The sequence below is a fragment of the Triticum dicoccoides genome, chromosome 2A, assembly GCF_002162155.2.
Source record: "Triticum dicoccoides isolate Atlit2015 ecotype Zavitan chromosome 2A, WEW_v2.0, whole genome shotgun sequence".
Classification (NCBI taxonomy): Eukaryota; Viridiplantae; Streptophyta; class Magnoliopsida; order Poales; family Poaceae; genus Triticum; species Triticum dicoccoides.
The window spans coordinates 376,089,523-376,109,985 of record NC_041382.1 but is presented as its reverse complement, the minus strand read 5'-3'; positions in this window follow the sequence as shown (position 1 = coordinate 376,109,985).

Genomic DNA, 20,463 nt, shown 5'->3' with positions numbered 1-20,463 from the left:
AGAGAGAAGAATAAGCGATATCTGGTGATCAGGGGGGCTTGCCTGGTTGCTCTGGCAAGAAGGGTTCGTCATCGATGTAGTCGATCACAGGGGTACCGACATCGGTCGCGGGGTCTACCAGAAAGAAGTAACGGAGGGGAACACGATAAATAACAAAGCAATCAAAGCATCACAAAGCATAACATGGCAATGTGTGGTGCTAGAGGCGACCTAACGCAGTACTAGGTGATACCGACAAAGGGGGGAAACATCGGGGAAAGTATCCCCGGTGTTTTGCATTTTCGGACAGATGAACCGGAGGGGGAAAGTTGCGTGTTCGCTATGCTAGGGATGTGTGGTGGATGAATGGGCTGTGTATTCCGATTTGTCTCGTCGTTCTGAGCAACTTTCATGTACAAAGTATTTCCATCCGAGTTGCAGATTATTTTATATTAACTTCCAAAGTTTTAAATGATTTTCTAATTTTCTGGATTTTATTTAAGTTGAAAATACATTAATACTAAACTGCTATGGGTACACATAAATGTACCCAGTAGTTTGTACCAGCGGCTGACAATGGCGCCCAGGGGACCAGTCAGTAGTTGACCAGTCAACAGTTGACTGGTCAACTGGGTTCCGGGACCCACATGTCATAGGCACAATGCTAATTAAACAGTTTTGATTAATCTAATGTCTAGGTGGAGTCCAGGGGGCTGAGTCAGCATGTACAGTCAGCGTTGACTTGGTCAAAGTTGACCAGTCAACAGGGTCAATGGTGCCCTTCTGTCAGTGTCAGATGTGTTTTAACAAAATGTTTTAAACAGTCTAATTAGAGGTGGGGCCCTACTGTCATTGACACAACAAGCTAATTACAAGTTGATTAGCTAATTAAGCTACATTAATTAATTAATTAATTTAATTGATTATTATCATTTTCCTTTTACCCTTTTCTTTGTTTTACAGGGGCGGGGCCCATATGGTAGTGGCCTATACGGCCACCAGGGGGTAGGATGGGCACGGGCGCGTGCGTGCTCGCTGGCGATGGCAGAGCGATGGGGGCGGCATGGAAGTGGGCCGCTGGCGCCGACCGGAGTCGCAGCAGGTAGGCAGCGGAGCAGCAGAGCTGCAGCAGCAGCGTGGTGCAAGAGCGGGCGGGGATGGCATAGTGATAGAGGCTAAGGTGTCCCGATGTTTCGATGAGATGGTGGCTATCGTTTTCTGTGGGAGTCGACCTTGACGATCTGACTACGAACGTGCGAGACGTCGCGCCTTAGCAATCACTAAACCAACTTCCGAGGGTTATTGACCACGCTGGAGCACGATCAACCTGACCACGAGGGTCTGTTTCCTGCGAGCAAACGAAGAACAAGCAAGAAACTGAGATTGCAATCAGGATATTGCGAATATAAGATGAAAGCTTTATTGATCAAGGTGGGGTTCTGTGACGTCTTGGTCTGGTCGTTGGACACAAACGAAGTACGTGAAGTTGCAGCTATGGCGAACTTTTAATCTAAACAAAACCCAAAGTCTAAACGACGCCCTAAGGTCTGTATATATGGAGGAAGAGGGGGGAATTCCGTGGCCCTTGAGGGTGGGGTCCGAAACCAACCCTAACTCTTGTTTCCCCACACATACGGACTCTAAAAATAGCCTATACTTAAGTATTTCGAAATTACATGGGCCTGGCCCATTAATAAGGTGACGCAGTACCTAGAATAGCCTATGGACGAATATTATGAAGTGGCATCTTGTATATTTCGTCCAAGGCTTCATGCACTCCTTATGGCGGCTTCAAAGTCCTGAAATCATCACTTGTAACTCCGTTCTTGATCCCCTTGCGCATGCCATCAACTCCATGCGTGTTCTTGCTCCAATGTTCATCCTTCTCCAAGCTAGGCCCTTCATTTGTAAGCAAAACAAATGTATCCAATTTAGGCAGCATCATAATCTCATGAACATTAGAATCATTACCAAGAAACGAAAGTACCTGGTAATTTAATTGGCGTGCACGAGCTCTAGTAATTGGTCCAGTATATGTAACAGTAGGGGCTGTGGGTGTAACAATGGTATTGATGTCCTCATCATCCTCCCCTTCTTGAAATGAAGTCGTCCTCGACGGAAGCGCATCTTCCTCACCCAAATAAGGCTTCAAATCTGCAATGTTAAAAGTGGGACTAACCCCAAAATCTACAGGTAGCTCAAGTTTATATGCATTATCATTTATTTTCTCTAACACCTTAAAAGGACCATCAACACGTGGCATTAGCTTTGATTTGCGCAGATTAGGAAATCTATCTTTACGCAAATGTAACCAAACAAGATCTCCAGGCGCAAACACAACATGTTTTCTACCCTTATCTCCAGCAAGTTTATATTTAGCATTCATACGCTCAATGTTTTCCTTAGTTAACTCATGCATTTTTAAAATCAATTCAGAACGTTCTTTAGCATCAAAATTAACCTTCTCTAAAGATGGAAGAGGCAACAAATCAATAGGTGCACGAGGTAGGAAACCATACACAATTTCAAAAGGGCACATCTTAGTAGTAGAATGCAATGAACGATTATAAGCAAATTCAATATGAGGCAAGCATTCTTCCCACATTTTCTTGTTATTCTTCAAAACAGCCCTAAGCATAGTAGACAATGTTCTATTGACTACTTCAGTTTGTGATAGAGGCAAAGGTGTCATGTCTTTCGATGAGATGATGGATATCGCTTTGGTGGAAGTCGACTTTGACGATCCGACTACGAACGTGCGAGGACGTCGCGCCTTAGCAATCGCTAAACCAACTCCGAGAGGTTATTGACCACGCCGGAGCACGATCAACCTGACCACGAGGGTCTGTTTCCTGCGAGCAAACGAAGAACAAGCAAGAAACTAAGATTGCAATCTGGATATTGCGAATATAAGATGAAAGCTTTATTGATCAAGGTGGGGTTCTGTGACGCCTTTGTCTGGTCGTTGAGCACAAACGAAGTACGCGAAGTTGCAGCTATGGCGAACTTTTAATCTAAACAAAACCCAAAGTCTAAACGATGCCCTAAGGGCTGTATATATGGAAGAAGAGGGGGGAATTTCGTGGCCCTTGGTGGAGGGGTCCGAAATCAACCCTATCTCTTGTTTCCCCACACATACGGACTCTAAAAATAGCCTATACTTATGTATTTCGAAATTACATGGGCCTGGCCCAATAAAAAGGTGACGCAGCACCTATAATAGCCTCGGGACGAAATTTATGAAGTGGCATCTTGTATATTCCGTCCAAGGCTTCATGCACCCATTATGGTGGCTTCAAAGTCCTGAAATCATCACTTGTAACTCCGTTCTTGTTCCCCTTGCGCATGCCATCATCTCCATGCTTGTTCTTGCTCCACTGTTCATCCTTCTCCAAGCTAGGCCCTTCATTTGTAAGCAAAACAAATGTATCCAATTTAGGCAGCATCATATTCTCATGAACATTAGAATCATTACCAAGAAACATAAGTACCTGATAATTTAATTGGCGTGCGCGAGCTCTAGTAATTGGTCCCGTATATGTAGCAGTAGGGGATGTGGGTGTAACAATGGTATTGATGTCCTCATCATCCTCCCCTTCTTGAAATTAAGTCGTCCTCGATGGAAGCTCACCTTCCTCACCCAAATAAGGCTTCAAATCTGCAATGTTAAAAGTGGGACTAACCCCAAAATCTGCAGGCAGCTCAAGTTTATATGCATTATCATTTATTTTCTCTAACACCTTAAAGGGACCATCAGCACATGGCATTAGCTTTGATTTGCACAAATCAGGAAATCTATCCTTACGCAAATGTAACCAAACAAGATCTCCAGGTGCAAACACAACATGTTTTCTACCCTTATCTCTAGCAAGTTTATATTTAGCCTTCATACGCTCAATGTTTTCCTTAGTTAACTCATGCATTTTTAAAATCAATTCAGCACGTTGTTTAGCATCAAAATTAACCTTCTCCGAAGATGGAAGAGGCAACAAATCAATAGGTGCACGAGGTAGGAAACCATACACAACTTCAAAAGGGCACATCTTAGTAGTAGAATGCAATGAACGATTATAAGCAAATTCAATATGAGGCAAGCATTCCTCCCACATTTTCTTATTATTCTTCAAAACAGCCCTAAGCATAGTAGACAACGTTCTATTGACTACTTCAGTTTGTTCATCAGTTTGGGGGTGACAAGTAGTACTAAAAAGAAGTTTAGTCCCCAACTTAGCCCATAAACATCTCCAAAAGTGGCTAAGAAATTTAGTATCACGATCTGAAACAATAGTATTTGGCACACCATGCAAGCGAATAATTTCATGAAAGAACAAATCAGCAACATTAACAGCATCATCGCTTTTATGACATGGTATAAAGTGTGCCATTTTCGAGAATCTATCCATGACAACAAATATGCTATCCCTCCCCTTCTTTGTTCGAGGTAAACCTAAAACAAAGTCCATAGATATATCCTCCCAAGGAACACTAGGTACAGGCAAATGCATATATAAACCATGAGGATTGAGTCGTGACTTAGCTTTTTGACATGTAGTGCATCGAGCAATAAAACGCTCAACATCCCGTCTCATCTTTGGCCAAAAGAAATGTGTAGCAAGTACGTCCTCCGTCTTCTTCACGCCAAAGTGTCCCATTAATCCTCCTCCATGCGCCTCCTGCAACAACAAAAGACGAACGGAGCTAGCTGGAATGCATAGCTTGTTAGCACGAAACACAAATCCATCGTTAACGACAAACTTGTTCCACATTCTTCCTTCTTTACAATTCTGCATTACATCTTTAAAATCAGCATCATGCACATATTGATCTTTGATGGACTCCAAACCAAATATTTTGAAGTCAAGCTGTGAAAGCATAGTATAGCGACGAGACAATGCATCAGCAATAACATTTTCTTTTCCCTTCTTGTGTTTAATGACATAAGGGAAAGTATCAATGAATTCAACCCATTTAGCATGTCTACGATTCAGTTTAGCTTGACTTTTAATATGTTTCAAAGATTCATGATCAGAATGTATAACAAATTCTTTGGGCCATAAATAATGTTGCCATGTTTCTAAAGTCCGAACAAGAGCATATAATTCTTTATCATAAGTAGAATAATTCAGACTAGGCCCACTCAATTTTTCAGAAAAGTATGCAACAGGTTTGCCATCTTGTAATAACACACCTCCTAATCCAATTCCACTAGCATCACATTCAAGCTCAAAAGTCTTATTAAAATCAGGAAGTTGGAGTAAAGGAGCATGTGTCAACTTATCTTTCAATATCGTGAAGGCTTCTTCCTGTGCGGTACCCCAAACAAAAGGCACATCCTTCTTTGTAAGCTCGTTGAGAAGTGCAGCAATGGTGCTGAAATCTCTCACAAAACGCCTATAGAATCCAGCGAGGCCAAGAAAACTCCTCACTTGTGTGACCGTTTTGGGCTGCGGCCAACTCTCAATAGCTTCAATCTTGGCTTTGTCAACTTCAATTCCCTGTGGAGTAACAACATAGCCAAGAAAAGATACTCGGTCGGTGCAAAAGGTGCACTTCCCAAGGTTACCAAACAAACGTGCATCACGTAGAGCAATAAAAACAGCACATAAATGTTCCAAATGTTCTTCCAATGATCTGCTATAAATCAGTATGTCATCAAAGTAAACTACCACAAATCGTCCAATGAAAGCACGTAAAACTTCGTTCATTAATCTCATGAAAGTACTAGGTGCATTAGTTAACCCAAAAGGCATGACTAACCACTCATATAATCCAAACTTAGTTTTGAATGCTGTTTTCCATTCATCTCCCAATTTCATACGAATTTGATGGTAGCCACTACGCAAATCAACTTTGGAGAATATTGTAGAGCCACTCAATTCATCAAGCATATCATCTAGCCTAGGAATAGGATGACGATAACGAATAGTAATATTATTAATGCCTCTACAATCAACACACATACGTGATGTACCATCCTTTTTCGGCACTAGAATAATAGGAACAGCACAAGGACTAAGGGATTCGCGTATATAACCTTTGTCGAGAAGCTCTTGTACTTGACGCATAATCTCCTTCGTCTCCTCTGGATTGGTACGGTATGGTGCACGGTTTGGTAGTGAAGCACCGGGAATTAAGTCAATTTGATGCTCAATCCCTCGAATAGGCGGTAATCCCGGTGGCACGTCTTGTGGAAAGACGTCAGCGAACTCCTACAAAATGTTAGTGACAGCAGGAGGCAAAGAGGAAGGCACGTCCTCGAATGAAAATAATGCCTCTTTGCACACAAAAGCATAGCAAATAGATTTGCTGAAATCTAGCTCATCAATATCAGATTTGGTGGCAAATAAACATGCACTTTTCAATTTAATTTCAGAAGCAACACTAGATGGTTTATTATTAGGCTTCATTTGTTGCTCAAATTCTTTTGCCACAATCTGATTTTCACTCTTATTCTTCTCCTGTTTTGCTTTATTAGCTCTATTAATATCATCTTTCAAAATGGAATCAGGAGTCATAGGAAGCAAAGTAATATTTTTATCCTTATGAACAAGAGTATAGTGATTGTTTCTATCATGGTGTACAGAATTTTTATCAAATTGCCATGGTCTACCAAGTAATAAGGAACATGCTTGCATAGGTACCACATCACAATCAACATAATCAGCATATGTAGAGATACTAAAATGCACACGAACAGTACGTGTTACCTTAACCTTGCCGCTGTTGTTGAACCATTGGATGTAGTAAGGATGTGGATGTGGTCTTGTGGTGAGACAAAGCTTCTCCACCATCTCCATGCTAGCCAAGTTGTTGCAGCTCCCTCCGTCTATGATGACGCGCACAGAACGTTCCTTCACAACTCCCTTGGTATGGAACAAATTGTGCCTCTGATTTTGCTCAGCTTGTGTGACCTGCACACTCAAAACACGTTGAGCAACTAAACATTCATACCTGTCAGCGTCTTCAGGAGCCATGTATTGCGTCTCATGATCAGAATCATCTCCACCATGTTCTTCACGTGTAATAAGAGCCAAAGTCTCCTCATCATAGTCACTAGCGGACTCATATCCACCATCCGCGGTAGCAATCATCACACGCGGAGATTTGCATTCTCTCGCATAATGACCTCCTCCCTTACAACGACGGCAAATAATATCACTTGTGTGCCCTGTTGATGCCATGGAAGAAGAAGAACGCTGTGCAGGTGATAGAGGCGAGGGTCCCGATCTTTCGATGAGATGATGGATATCGCTTTGGTGGAAGTCGACTTTGACGATCCGACTACGAACGTGCGAGGACGTCGCGCCTTAGCAATCGCTAAACCAACTCCGAGAGGTTATTGACCACGCCGGAGCACGATCAACCTGACCACGAGGGTCTGTTTCCTGCGAGCAAACGAAGAACAAGCAAGAAACTAAGATTGCAATCTGGATATTGCGAATATAAGATGAAAGCTTTATTGATCAAGGTGGGGTTCTGTGACGCCTTTGTCTGGTCGTTGAACACAAACGAAGTACGCGAAGTTGCAGCTATGGCGAACTTTTAATCTAAACAAAACCCAAAGTCTAAACGATGCCCTAAGGGCTGTATATATGGAGGAAGAGGGGGGAATTTCGTGGCCCTTGGTGGAGGGGTCCGAAATCAACCCTATCTCTTGTTTCCCCACACATACGGACTTTAAAAATAGCCTACACTTATGTATTTCGAAATTACATGGGCCTGGCCCAATAATAAGGTGACGCAGCACCTAAAATAGCCTCGGGACGAAATTTATGAAGTGGCATCTTGTATATTTCGTCCAAGGCTTCATGCACCCATTATGGTGGCTTCAACGTCCTGAAATCATCACTTGTAACTCCGTTCTTGTTCCCCTTGCGCATGCCATCATCTCCATGCTTGTTCTTGCTCCAATGTTCATCCTTCTCCAAGCTAGGCCCTTCATTTGTAAGCAAAACAAATGTATCCAATTTAGGCAGCATCATATTCTCATGAACATTAGAATCATTACCAAGAAACGAAAGTACCTGGTAATTTAGTTGGCGTGCGCGAGCTCTAGTAATTGGTCCAGTATGTATAGCAGCAGGGCCTGTGGGTGTAACAATGGTATTGATGTCCTCCCATCTCATCTTTGGCCAAAAGAAATGTGTAGCAAGTACGTCCTCCGTCTTCTTCACGCCAAAGTGTCCCATTAATCCTCCTCTATGCGCCTCCTGCAACAACAAAAGACGAACGGAGCTAGCTGGAATGCATAGCTTGTTAGCACGAAACACAAATCCATTGTTAACAACAAACTTGTTCCACATTCTTCCTTCTTTACAATTCTGCATTACATCTTTAAAATCAGCATCATGCACATATTGATCTTTGATGGTCTCCAAACCAAATATTTTGAAGTCAAGTTGTGAAAGCATAGTATAGCGACGAGACAATGCATCAACAATAACATTTTCTTTTCCCTTCTTGTGTTTAATGACATAAGGGAAAGTCTCAATGAATTCAACCCATTTAGCATGTCTACGATTCAGTTTAGCTTGACTTTTAATATGTTTCAAAGATTCATGATCAGAATGTATAACAAATTCTTTGGGCCATAAATAATGTTGCCATGTTTCTAAAGTCCGAACAAGAGCATATAATTCTTTATCATAAGTAGAATAATTCAGACTAGGCCCACTCAATTTTTCAGAAAAGTATGCAACAGGTTTTCCATCTTGTAATAACACACCTCCTAATCCAATTCCACTAGCATCACATTCAAGCTCAAAAGTCTTATTAAAATCAGGAAGTTGGAGTAAAGGAGCATGTGTCAACTTATCTTTCAATACCGAGAAGGCTTCTTCCTGTGCGGTACCCCAAAGAAAAGGCACATCTTTCTTTGTAAGCTCATTGAGAGGTGCAGCAATGGTGCTGAAATCTCTCACAAAACGCCTATAGAATCCAGCGAGGCCAAGAAAACTCCTCACTTGTGTGACCATTTTGGGCTGCGGCCAACTCTCAATAGCTTCAATCTTGGCTTTATCAACTTCAATTCCCTGTGGAGTAACAACATAGCCAAGAAAAGATACTCGGTCGGTGCAAAAGGTGCACTTCCCAAGGTTACCAAACAAACGTGCATCACGTAGAGCAATAAAAACAGCACGTAAATGTTCCAAATGTTCTTCCAAAGATCTGCTACAAATCAGTATATCATCAAAATAGACTACCACAAATCGTCCAATGAAAGCACGTAAAACATCGTTCATTAGTCTCATGAAAGTACTAGGCGCATTAGTTAACCCAAAAGGCATGACTAACCACTCATATAATCCAAACTTAGTTTTAAATGCTGTTTTCCATTCATCCCCCAATTTCATACGAATTTGATGGTATCCACTACGCAAATCAACTTTGGAGAATATTGTAGAGCCACTCAATTCATCAAGCATATCATCTAGCCTAGGAATAGGATGACGATAACGAATAGTAATATTATTAATGCCTCTACAATCAACACACATACGCGAGGTACCATCCTTTTTCGGCACTAGAATAATAGGAACATCACAAGGACTAAGGGATTCGCGTATATAACCTTTGTCGAGAAGCTCTTGTACTTGACGCATAATCTCCTTCGTCTCCTCTGGATTGGTACGGTATGGCGCATGGTTTGGGAGTGAAGCACCGGGAATTAAGTCGATCTGATGCTCAAACCCTCGAATAGGTGGTAATCCCGGTGGCACGTCTCGTGGAAAGACGTCAGCGAACTCCTGCAAAATGTTAGAGATAGCAGGAGGCAAAGAGGAAGGCACGTCCTCGAATGAAAATAATGCCTCTTTGCACACAAAAGCATAGCAAACAGATTTGCTGAAATCTAGCTCATCAATATCAGATTTGGTGGCAAATAAACATGCACTTTTCAATTTAATTTCAGAAGCAACACTAGATGGTTTATTATTAGGCTTCATTTGTTGCTCAAATTCTTTTGCCACAATCTGATTTTCACTCTTATTCTTCTCCTGTTTTGCTTTATTAGCTCTATTAATATCATCTTTCAAAATGGAATCAGGAGTCATAGGAAGCAAAGTAATATTTTTATCCTTATGAACAAGAGTATAGTGATTGTTTCTATCATGGTGTACAGAATTTTTATCAAATTGCCATGGTCTACCAAGTAATAAGGAACATGCTTGCATAGGTACCACATCACAATCAACATAATCAGCATATGTAGAGATACTAAAATGCACACGAACAGTACGTGTTACCTTAACCTTGCCGCTGCTGTTGAACCATTGGATGTAGTAAGGATGTGGATGTGGTCTTGTGGTGAGAGAAAGCTTCTCCACCATCTCCATGCTAGCCAAGTTGTTGCAACTACCTCCGTCTATGATGACGCGCACAGAACGTTCTTTCACAACTCCCTTGGTATGGAACAAATTGTGCCTCTGATTTTGCTCAGCTTGTGTGACCTGCACACTCAAAACACGTTGAGCAACTAAACATTCATACCTGTCAGCGTCTTCAGGAGCCATGTATTGTGTCTCATGATCAGAATCATCTCCACCATGTTCTTCATGTGTAATAAGAGCCAAAGTCTCCTCATCATAGTCACTAGCGGACTCATATCCACCATCCGCGGTAGCAATCATCACACGCGGAGATTTGCATTCTCTCGCATAATGACCTCCTCCCTTACAACGACGACAAATAATATCACTTGTGTGCCCTGTTGATGCCATGGAAGAAGAAGAACTCTGTGCAGGCCCAGCAGGTGCGCTCTTGGCAGATAATGGTGGTTGTGCCTGTTTTCTTGTATCACGACTGGAGGAGGCATGTGATTGAGGTGCTGGTGCAGTTGAAGTAGAAGATGCACGCGGTGTCCATGATGAAGGTCGGCCTGCAGAAAAGTTAGTTCGCGCCAATGCTTGTCGATCCTGCACTTCACGTTCAGCTTTACAAGCAAGATGGAATAAACGAGTGATATTAGTATACTCCTTATAGTCTAGAATGGTCTGAATCTCTCTATTTAATCCACCCAGAAAACGTGCAAGCATAGCTTCATTCTCCTCAACAATACCACATCTAATCATGCCAGTTTGTAATTCCTGATAATATTCTTCTATAGAATTTTTTCCTTGTCTTAAGCGCTGTAATTTTTGAAGCAATTCACGTTGATAATATGGTGGTACCCAACGAGTACGCATAGCAGTTTTCAAAGCAGCCCAAGTAGTTGGAATAGGATATAATCTACAATGTTCAGACCACCATACACATGCAAAACTAGTGAAAGCACAAACAGCAGCAGCAACCCGTCTCTCCTCAGGATATTGTAAACATGTAAATCATTGTTCAGTTTCTAACTCCCAAGTAAGATATATATCAGGAACATATCTACCCTCAAATGGTGGAATATTCAATTTCAGTTTAGGAATATGGACATCATCTCGTACCTGAGGTGGTGGTGCAGGCCTACCATTACGAATATATACCTGAGGTCGACCTGTTGGTGGTGGTGCAGGTGGCTGCACGTAGTGCTGATTTTGATCAACCTCATCCTCATAATCTCCCACATAATCATCCTCCTCCGCATCAGCAGCAGGAGCCACAGAAGTAACAACAGCAGCACCAACAGTTTGGCCAAACGCAAGAGGAAGACGGCTCGCTCGGTGAAGGTCTGTTTCGCGACGTGGAGGTAGTCGTTGTTGTTGTTGTTGGAGAGGTGCGTTAGGTGCAGCGGGTGGTGGTGGTGGAAGACGCGCGAGCAATTCGTTAAACTTGTTATCGAGCTTTGTTTCGAACGTCTTCTCCAACCATCTATCTTCTCCATGGCCTCTTCAAATCTGTTTAGCACATCTTGCACCTGTCCACTCATCATTTACTGAAATTTATCATGCAAATCCTTATTCGTCATGTTCTCCCAGTCAGTCTCGTCGGCTTGTGATCCTGGCATGGTTAGCAGCAATAGAAACACACAAGAATAGGATCCTACAGACTACTAACAAGAGGTGGTGGTGGGTGTCACAAATCCGTCAAGCAAATCTCAAATTCTTACCAGTTCTTACCCAGCAGCAGGTGGTGATCGGCAACCGTTGTAGTCAAAAACTCTCAAAGCTTGGATAGAGCGATTACCAGGGAGAGTCAAACGCACGACGTAGATGTATGTGGAGCTGGGAAGGCTTATAATATGGTAGCAAAAAGGGTCAGCAATAATCAATTCAGAGATGCAAAGTTGAATAAACGCTCAACGACGGTACGGTGCTGGTCCTAGGCTAGACTGTGCTAGAGACGCGAGCCTAGAACACCAACAAAATCACGGCGTGGCACGTAACAAGGGAAAAGCACACTCTGGATTTTTTTTCGCTCTTTTTTTTTGCGCTGCTTTTTTTTGCGCTGCTTTTTTTTTGCGAAAAATCACTATAATGGCGAGTGTCTCAAAACTCTTCCCAGGTCAAACTGACAGGATGGGCACGAAATTTTTTCGACCAAATTTTTTTTTCGACTGCCTGGACCCAAAAACTGGAAACGGGTCAAAAAAAACTTTCTATAACGGCGAGTGTCTCAATACGCTTAGAAACACCTAAAATTAGGATAGCCAGAAATTTTTTTGTCAAGTGCGTTTTCCGAAAATTTTGGGCCTAAACAGAGGGTGGTTTCCGAAACCTACTCCGGCAAGGAAACACGAATCGGAAACTAGATGGATGTCGAAAATAAACCTAATATGACAAGAACTCGGATTGGTGGTGGATATATGGCGGTAGATGGCAGCGGTGGTGGTATATGGATACGGATTCGAAGCGGTGGCGGATAAGCGGTGGTGGTAGATGGCAGGGGCGATGATGATGGTGCGGCGGCGGCGTGACAACTTATGACCAGAACTAGAAACTCTAAAAGACTAGACTCTAAGACCAGCAACTAGACACGACGATGCAACCGCAAATTCAACAAAGCAAAACCCTAAAAAGATTATGCAAAGGCTCAGATTGGTTCGGATATGATGAACTAACCCTAATTTTTTTGGCTTTTTTGTGGACTGTAGGTATGAAAAACAGACTCGATCTAAACAACAAAAAACTGTAAAATCTCACCGAGCAACCTGGAAATCTGATACCACTTGATAGAGGCAAAGGTGTCCCGTCTTTCGATGAGATGATGGATATCGCTTTGGTGGAAGTCGACTTTGACGATCCGACTACGAACGTGCGAGGACGTCGCGCCTTAGCAATCGCTAAACCAACTCCGAGAGGTTATTGACCACGCCGGAGCACGATCAACCTGACCACGAGGGTCTGTTTCCTGCGAGCAAACGAAGAACAAGCAAGAAACTAAGATTGCAATCTGGATATTGCGAATATAAGATGAAAGCTTTATTGATCAAGGTGGGGTTCTGTGACGCCTTTGTCTGGTCGTTGAACACGAACGAAGTACGCGAAGTTGCAGCTATGGCGAACTTTTAATCTAAACAAAACTCAAAGTCTAAACGATGCCCTAAGGGCTGTATATATGGAGGAAGAGGGGGGAATTTCGTGGCCCTTGGTGGAGGGGTCCGAAATCAACCCTATCTCTTGTTTCCCCACACATACGGACTCTAAAAATAGCCTATACTTATGTATTTCGAAATTACATGGGCCTGGCCCAATAAAAAGGTGACGCAGCACCTATAATAGCCTCGGGATGAAATTTATGAAGTGGCATCTTGTATATTTCGTCCAAGGCTTCATGCACCCATTATGGTGGCTTCAAAGTCCTGAAATCATCACTTGTAACTCCGTTCTTGTTCCCCTTGCGCATGCCATCATCTCCATGCTTGTTCTTGCTCCACTGTTCATCCTTCTCCAAGCTAGGCCCTTCATTTGTAAGCAAAACAATTGTATCCAATTTAGGCAGCATCATATTCTCATGAACATTAGAATCATTACCAAGAAACAAAAGTACCTGATAATTTAATTGGCGTGCGCGAGCTCTAGTAATTGGTCCCGTATATGTAGCAGTAGGGGCTGTGGGTGTAACAATGGTATTGATGTCCACATCAGTTTGTCCATCAGTTTGGGGGTGACAAGTAGTACTAAAAAGCAGCTTAGTACCCAACTAAGCCCATAAACATCTCCAAAAGTGGCTAAGAAATTTAGTATCACGATCTGAAACAATAGTATTTGGCACACCATGTAAGCGAATAATTTCACGAAAGAACAAATCAGCAACATTAACAGCATCATCGCTTTTATGACATGGTATAAAGTGTGCCATTTTCGAGAACCTATCCACGACAACAAATATGCTATCCCTCCCCTTCTTTGTTCGAGGTAAACCTAAAACAAAGTCCATAGATATATCCTCCCAAGGAACACTAGGTACAGGCAAAGGCATATATAAACCATGAGGATTGAGTCGTGACTTAGCTCTTTGACATGTAGTGCAGCGAGCAACAAAACGCTCAACATCCCGTCTCATCTTTGGCCAAAAGAAATGTGTAGCAAGTATATCCTCCGTCTTCTAGACGCCAAAGTGTCCCATTAATCCTCCTCCATGCGCCTCCTGCAACAACAAAAGACGAACGGAGCTAGCTGGAATGCATAGCTTGTTAGCACGAAACACAAATCCATCGTTAAGAATGAACTTGTTCCAAGTTCTCCCTTCCTTACAATTCTGCAATACATCTTTAAATTCAGCATCATGAACATATTGATCTTTGATGGTCTCCAAACCAAATATTTTAAAGTCAAGTTGTGAAAGCATAGTATAACGACGAGACAAGGCATCAGCAATAACATTTTCTTTACCCTTCTTGTGTTTAATGACATAAGGGAAGTCTCAATGAATTCAACCCATTTAGCATGTCTACGGTTCAGTTTTGCTTGACTTTTAATGTGTTTCAAAGATTCATGATCAGAATGTATAACAAATTCCTTGGGCCATAAATAATGTTGCCATGTTTCTAAGGTCCGAACAAGAGCATATAATTCTTTATCATAAGTAGAATAGTTCAGACTAGGCCCACTCAATTTTTCAGAAAAGTATGCAACAGGTTTTCCATCTTGTAATAACACACCTCCTAATCCAATTCCACTAGCATCACATTCAAGCTCAAAAGTCTTATTGAAATTAGGAAGTTGGAGTAAAGGAGCATGTGTCAACTTATCTTTTAATACCGTGAAGGCTTCTTCCTGTGCGGTACCCCAACTTATCTTGTAATAACACACCTCCTACTCTGAAAATTTTGTCTAGCTCATCAATATCAGATTTGGTCGCAAGTAAACATGCACTTTTCAATTTAATTTCAGAAACAACAGTAGATGGTTTATTATTAGGCTTCATTTGGTGCTCAAATTCTTTTGCCACAATCTGATTTTCACTCTTATTTGTCTCCTGTTTTGCTTTATTAGCTCTATTAATATCATCTTTCAAAATGGAATCAGGAGTCATAGGAAGCAAAGTAATATTTGTATCGTTATGAACAAGAGTATACTGATTGTTTCTACCATGGTGTACAGAATTTTTATCAAATTGCCATGGTCTACCAAGTAATAAGGAACATGCTTGCATAGGTACCACATCACAATCAACATAATCAGCATATGTAGAGATACTAAAATGCACACGAGCAGTACGTGTTACCTTAACCTTGCCGCTGTTGTTGAACCATTGGATGTAGTAAGGATGTGGATGTGGTCTTGTGGTGAGAGATAGCTTCTCCACCATCTCCATGCTAGCCAAGTTATTGCAGCTCCCTCCATCTATGATCACGCGAACAAAACGTTCCTTCACAACTCCCTTTGTATGGAACAAATTATGCCTCTGATTTTGCTCAGCTTGTGTAACCTGCACACTCAAAACACGTTGAGCAACTAAACATTCATACCTGTCAGCATCTTCAGGAGCCATGTATTGCATCTCATGATCAGAATCGTCTCCACCGTGTTCTTCACGTGTAATAAGAGCCAAGGTCTCCTCATCATAGTCACTAGCGGACTCATACCCACCATCCTTAGTAACAATCATCACACGCTTAGATGGGCATTCTCTCGCATAATGACCTCCACCCTTGCAACGCCGACAAATAATATCATGTGTTTGCCCTGTTGATGCCATGGATGAAGAAGAGCTCTTTGCAGGCCCAGAAGGTGTGCTCTTGGCAGATAGTGGTGATTGTGCCTGCTTTATTGTATCATGGTTGGAGGTGGCAGCCGACGGAGGCGCCGGTGTAGCAGAATGTGTGTAAGTAGATGATGCACGTGGTGTCCATGATGAAGGTCGACCTGCAGAAAAGTTAGTCCGCGCCAATGCCTGTCGATCCTGCACTTCACGTTCAGCTTTACAAGCAAGATGGAATAAACGAGTGATATTAGTATACTCCTTATACTCTAGAATCGTCTGAATCTCTCTATTTAATCCACCCATACAACGTGCAAGCATAGCTTCATTCTCCTCAACAATACCACATCTAATCATGCCAGTTTGTAATTCCTGATAATATTCTTCTACAGAATTTTTTCCCTGTCTTAAGTGCTGCAATTTTTGAAGTAATTCACGTTGATAATATGGTGGAACCCAACGAGTACGCATAGCAGTTTTCAAAGCAGCCCAAGTAGCCGGAATAGGATATAATCTACAATGCTCAGACCACCAAACACATGCAAAACTAGTGAATGCACAAACAGCAGCAGGAACACGTCTCTCCTCGGGATATTGTAAACATGTAAATCGTTGTTCAGTTTCTAACTCCCAAGTAAGATATATATCAGGAACATATCTACCCTCAAATGGTGGAATATTCAATTTTAGTTTAGGGAGATGGTCATGATCTCGTACCTGAGGTGAGCCCTACCATTGCCATTATTTGCATGTGGACGACCTGGTGGTTGTTGTGCTGGTGGTGGCACGTAGTTCTGATTTTGATCAACCTCATCCTCATAATCTCCCACATAATCATCCTCCTCCACATCAGCAGTAGGAGCCACAGAAGTATCAACAGCAGCACCAGCAGTTTGGCCCGACTGAAGAGGGACACGACTCGCTCGGCGAAAGGCTGTTTCCCGACGTGGAGGTAGTCGATGTTGTTGCTGTTGTTGCAGAGGTGCGGCAGGAGCAGCCGGTGGTGGTGGTGGAAAACGCGAAAGCAATTCAGCAAACTTGTTATCGAGCTTTGTTTCAAACGTCTTCTCCATGCCATCTATCTTCTCCATGGCCTCTTCAAATCTGTTTATCACATCGTGCACCTGTCCACTCATCATTTGCTGAAACGTATCATGAAGCTCCTTGTTCGTCAAGTTCTCCCAGTCACTCGTCGGCTTGTGATCCTGACATAGTTAGCAGAAATAGAAACACACAAGAATATGATCCTACAGACTACTAACAAGTGGTGGTGGTGGCGGGTGTCACAAATCCGTCAAGCAAATCTCAAATTCTTACCAGTTCTTACCCAGCAGCAGGCGGTGATTGGCAACCGTTGTAGTCAAAACTCTCAAAAGCTTGGATAGAGCGATTGCCAGGGAGAGTCAAACGCACGACGTAGATGTATGTGGAGCTGGGAAGGCTTATAGTATGGTAGCAAAAAGGGTCAGCAATAATCAATTCAGAGATGCAAAGTTGAATAAATGCTCAACGACGGTACTGTGTTGGTCCTAGGCTAGACCGTGCTAGAGACGCGAGCCTAGAACACTAACAAAATCACGGCGCTGCACGTAAATAAGGGAAAAGCACACTCTGGAACTCTTTTTTTCGCTCTTTTTTTTTGCGCTCCTTTTTTTTGCGCTCCTCTTTTTTTTTGCAAAAAATCACTATAATGGCGAGTGTCTCAAAACTCTTCCCTCGTCAAACTGATAGGATGGGCACGGAATTTTTTTTTCACTTTTTTTTCGAAAATCAGGGCAGCGACGACGAAAAAGTGCGATAAAAAATCACTATGATGGCACATGGCTCAAAAGACTCAGAAAAGCCTAAAAATAGGATAGGGAAAAAAATTTGCCCGTGAAAATTTTGGCCTAAAAACTGCCCAGGGGTCTCCAGACTCTTTTTTTTCCCCGAGACCTATGCAGGCAAGGAAACACGAATCAGAATTTAGATTGATCTCAAGAACAAACCTAATATGAGAAGAACTCGTATTGGTGGTGGATATATGGTTGTGGTATATGGCAGCGGTGGTGGTATATGGTAGCGGTGGTGGTATATGGATACAGATTGGTGGTGGTATATGGATACGGATTGGTGGTGGTATATGGATATGGATTCAGAGCGGCGGCGGATAAGCAAAAGTGGTAGATGGGCGATGATGATGGTGCGGCAGTGGCGTGACAACTTATGACCAGAACTCGAAACTCTAAAAGACTAGACTCTAAGACCAGCAACTTGACACGACGATGCAACCGCCAATTATACAAAGCAAAAACCCTAAAAAGATTATGCAAAGGCTCAGATTGGTTCGGATATGATGAACTAACCCTAAATTTTTTTTCTGGCTTTTTCGTGGACTGTAGGTATGAAGAACAGACTCGATCTAATCTACGAAAAACTGTAAAATCTCACCGAGCAACCTGGAAATCTGATACCACTTGATAGAGGCTAAGGTGTCCCGATGTTTCGATGAGATGGTGGCTATCGTTTTCTGTGGGAGTCGACCTTGACGATCCGACTACGAACATGCGAGACGTCGTGCCTTAGCAATCGCTAAACCAACTTCTGAGGGTTATTGACCACGCCGGAGCACGATCAACCTGACAACGAGGGTCTGTTTCCTGCGAGCAAATGAAGAACAAGCAAGAAACTGAGATTGCAATCGGGATATTGTGAATATAAGATGAAAGCTTTATTGATCAAGGTGGGGTTCTGTGACGTCTTGGTCTGGTCGTTGGACACAAACGAAGTACGCGAAGTTGCAGCTATGACGAACTTTTAATCTAAACAAAACCCAAAGTCTAAACGACGCCCTAAGGGCTGTATATATGGAGGAAGAGGGGGGAATTTCGTGGCCCTTGAGGGTGGGGTCTGAAACCAACCCTAACTCTTGTTTCCCCACACATACGGACTCTAAAAATAGCCTATACTTAAGTATTTCGAAATTACATGGGCCTGGCCCATTAATAAGGTGACGCAACACCTAGAATAGCCTATGGACGAATATTATGAAGTGGCGTCTTGTATATTTCGTCCAAGGCTTCATGCACTCCTTATGGCGGCTTCAAAGTCCTGAAATCATCACTTGTAACTCCGTTCTTGATCCCCTTCGCATGCCATCAACTCCATGTGTGTTCTTGCTCCAATGTTCATCCTTCTCCAAGCTAGGCCCTTCATTTGTAAGAAAAACAAATGTATCCAATTTAGGCAGCATCGTAATCTCATCAACATTAGAATCATTACCAAGAAACGAAAGTACGTGGTAATTTAATTGGCGTGCGCGAGCTCTAGTAATTGGTCCAGTATATGTAACAGTAGGGGCTGTGGGTGTAACAATGGTATTGATGTCCTCATCACATAGGGATTGGCCGGGCGGAGGCGGGGCTGGTGCAGCTTTGCGTGGGCAGCAGGCTGCACCATTGGCGTGGCGAGGGTAGTGGCGGATGCGGGCAGGTGCAGCCTTGGCTCGCGCAGGACGCAGCGACGATGGGTGTTGGGCGCACACGGATGGCCAAGGTCACCGCTGGAGCGCGGGACGCGGTCGACAATAAGCGGGGAGAGGCCGGGGCGCGTGTGCAGGTCGGGTAGGTGAGCGCGGCGATTTCCAGCGGGCGCGGACGATGCCATAGCGGTTGAGGGAACGGCGCAAGGGAGGCGGGGCGAGGGCCGCCGCGGTAAGGCACTAGGTGAGGGAAGGAGGACCGGGGTCCTCACCCTGCTTTGGAGGGAAGGGGGCGTCGAGGCGCGATGGCGACCAATGGGGAGGATGACGAGGAGGCGATCCGGCGAGCGGCTTGGGGAGGAGGCGAGGTCGCGTCTGGCGAGGAGGAGACGAGGACGACGGGGCGGCGTCGCGGCGTCGGGGAGGCGCGAGATTCCGCCAGGTCTTGGGCGAGGACAGCGACGCAAGGACGGAGGTCGGGAGGTGCGGTGCTTGGCGCCGGCTGGTGGCGGCCTTCAGGCGCGGGCGCGTCAAGGGGAGGGGGATCGAACAGATGCGCCCCTCCCATGTGCGCCTGTGTGTGTGCATCGTGGGTGGCGGCGCGAGGAGGGAATGAGGGGGAGTGGGGGATTGTGCGGGAGAGAGTGGGGAGGGACCGCTAGGGTTCGGTCGCCCCAGGGGTGCTAAAGGCGCCAGCTGGGCCGGCCTGGCTAGCCAAGTGGCCAGCTGGGCCGAGGCCCAGTTGGCCAGGGGGCCTTTTCTCTTTCTTTTTTTCTGTTTTGTATTTTCTTTTTCTTTTATTTATTTTCTTTATTCTAGAGCATTTTAGTATTTTCTAAAACAAATGTTTGCTTCACAATAATTACCTATTTAATATTTGGCATCCAAGGTCACCGCCGCCCCACCCGAAGGCGACGCAAGGGCCTCCAAGACTCCGGCCCCGGCGCCAACAGCGT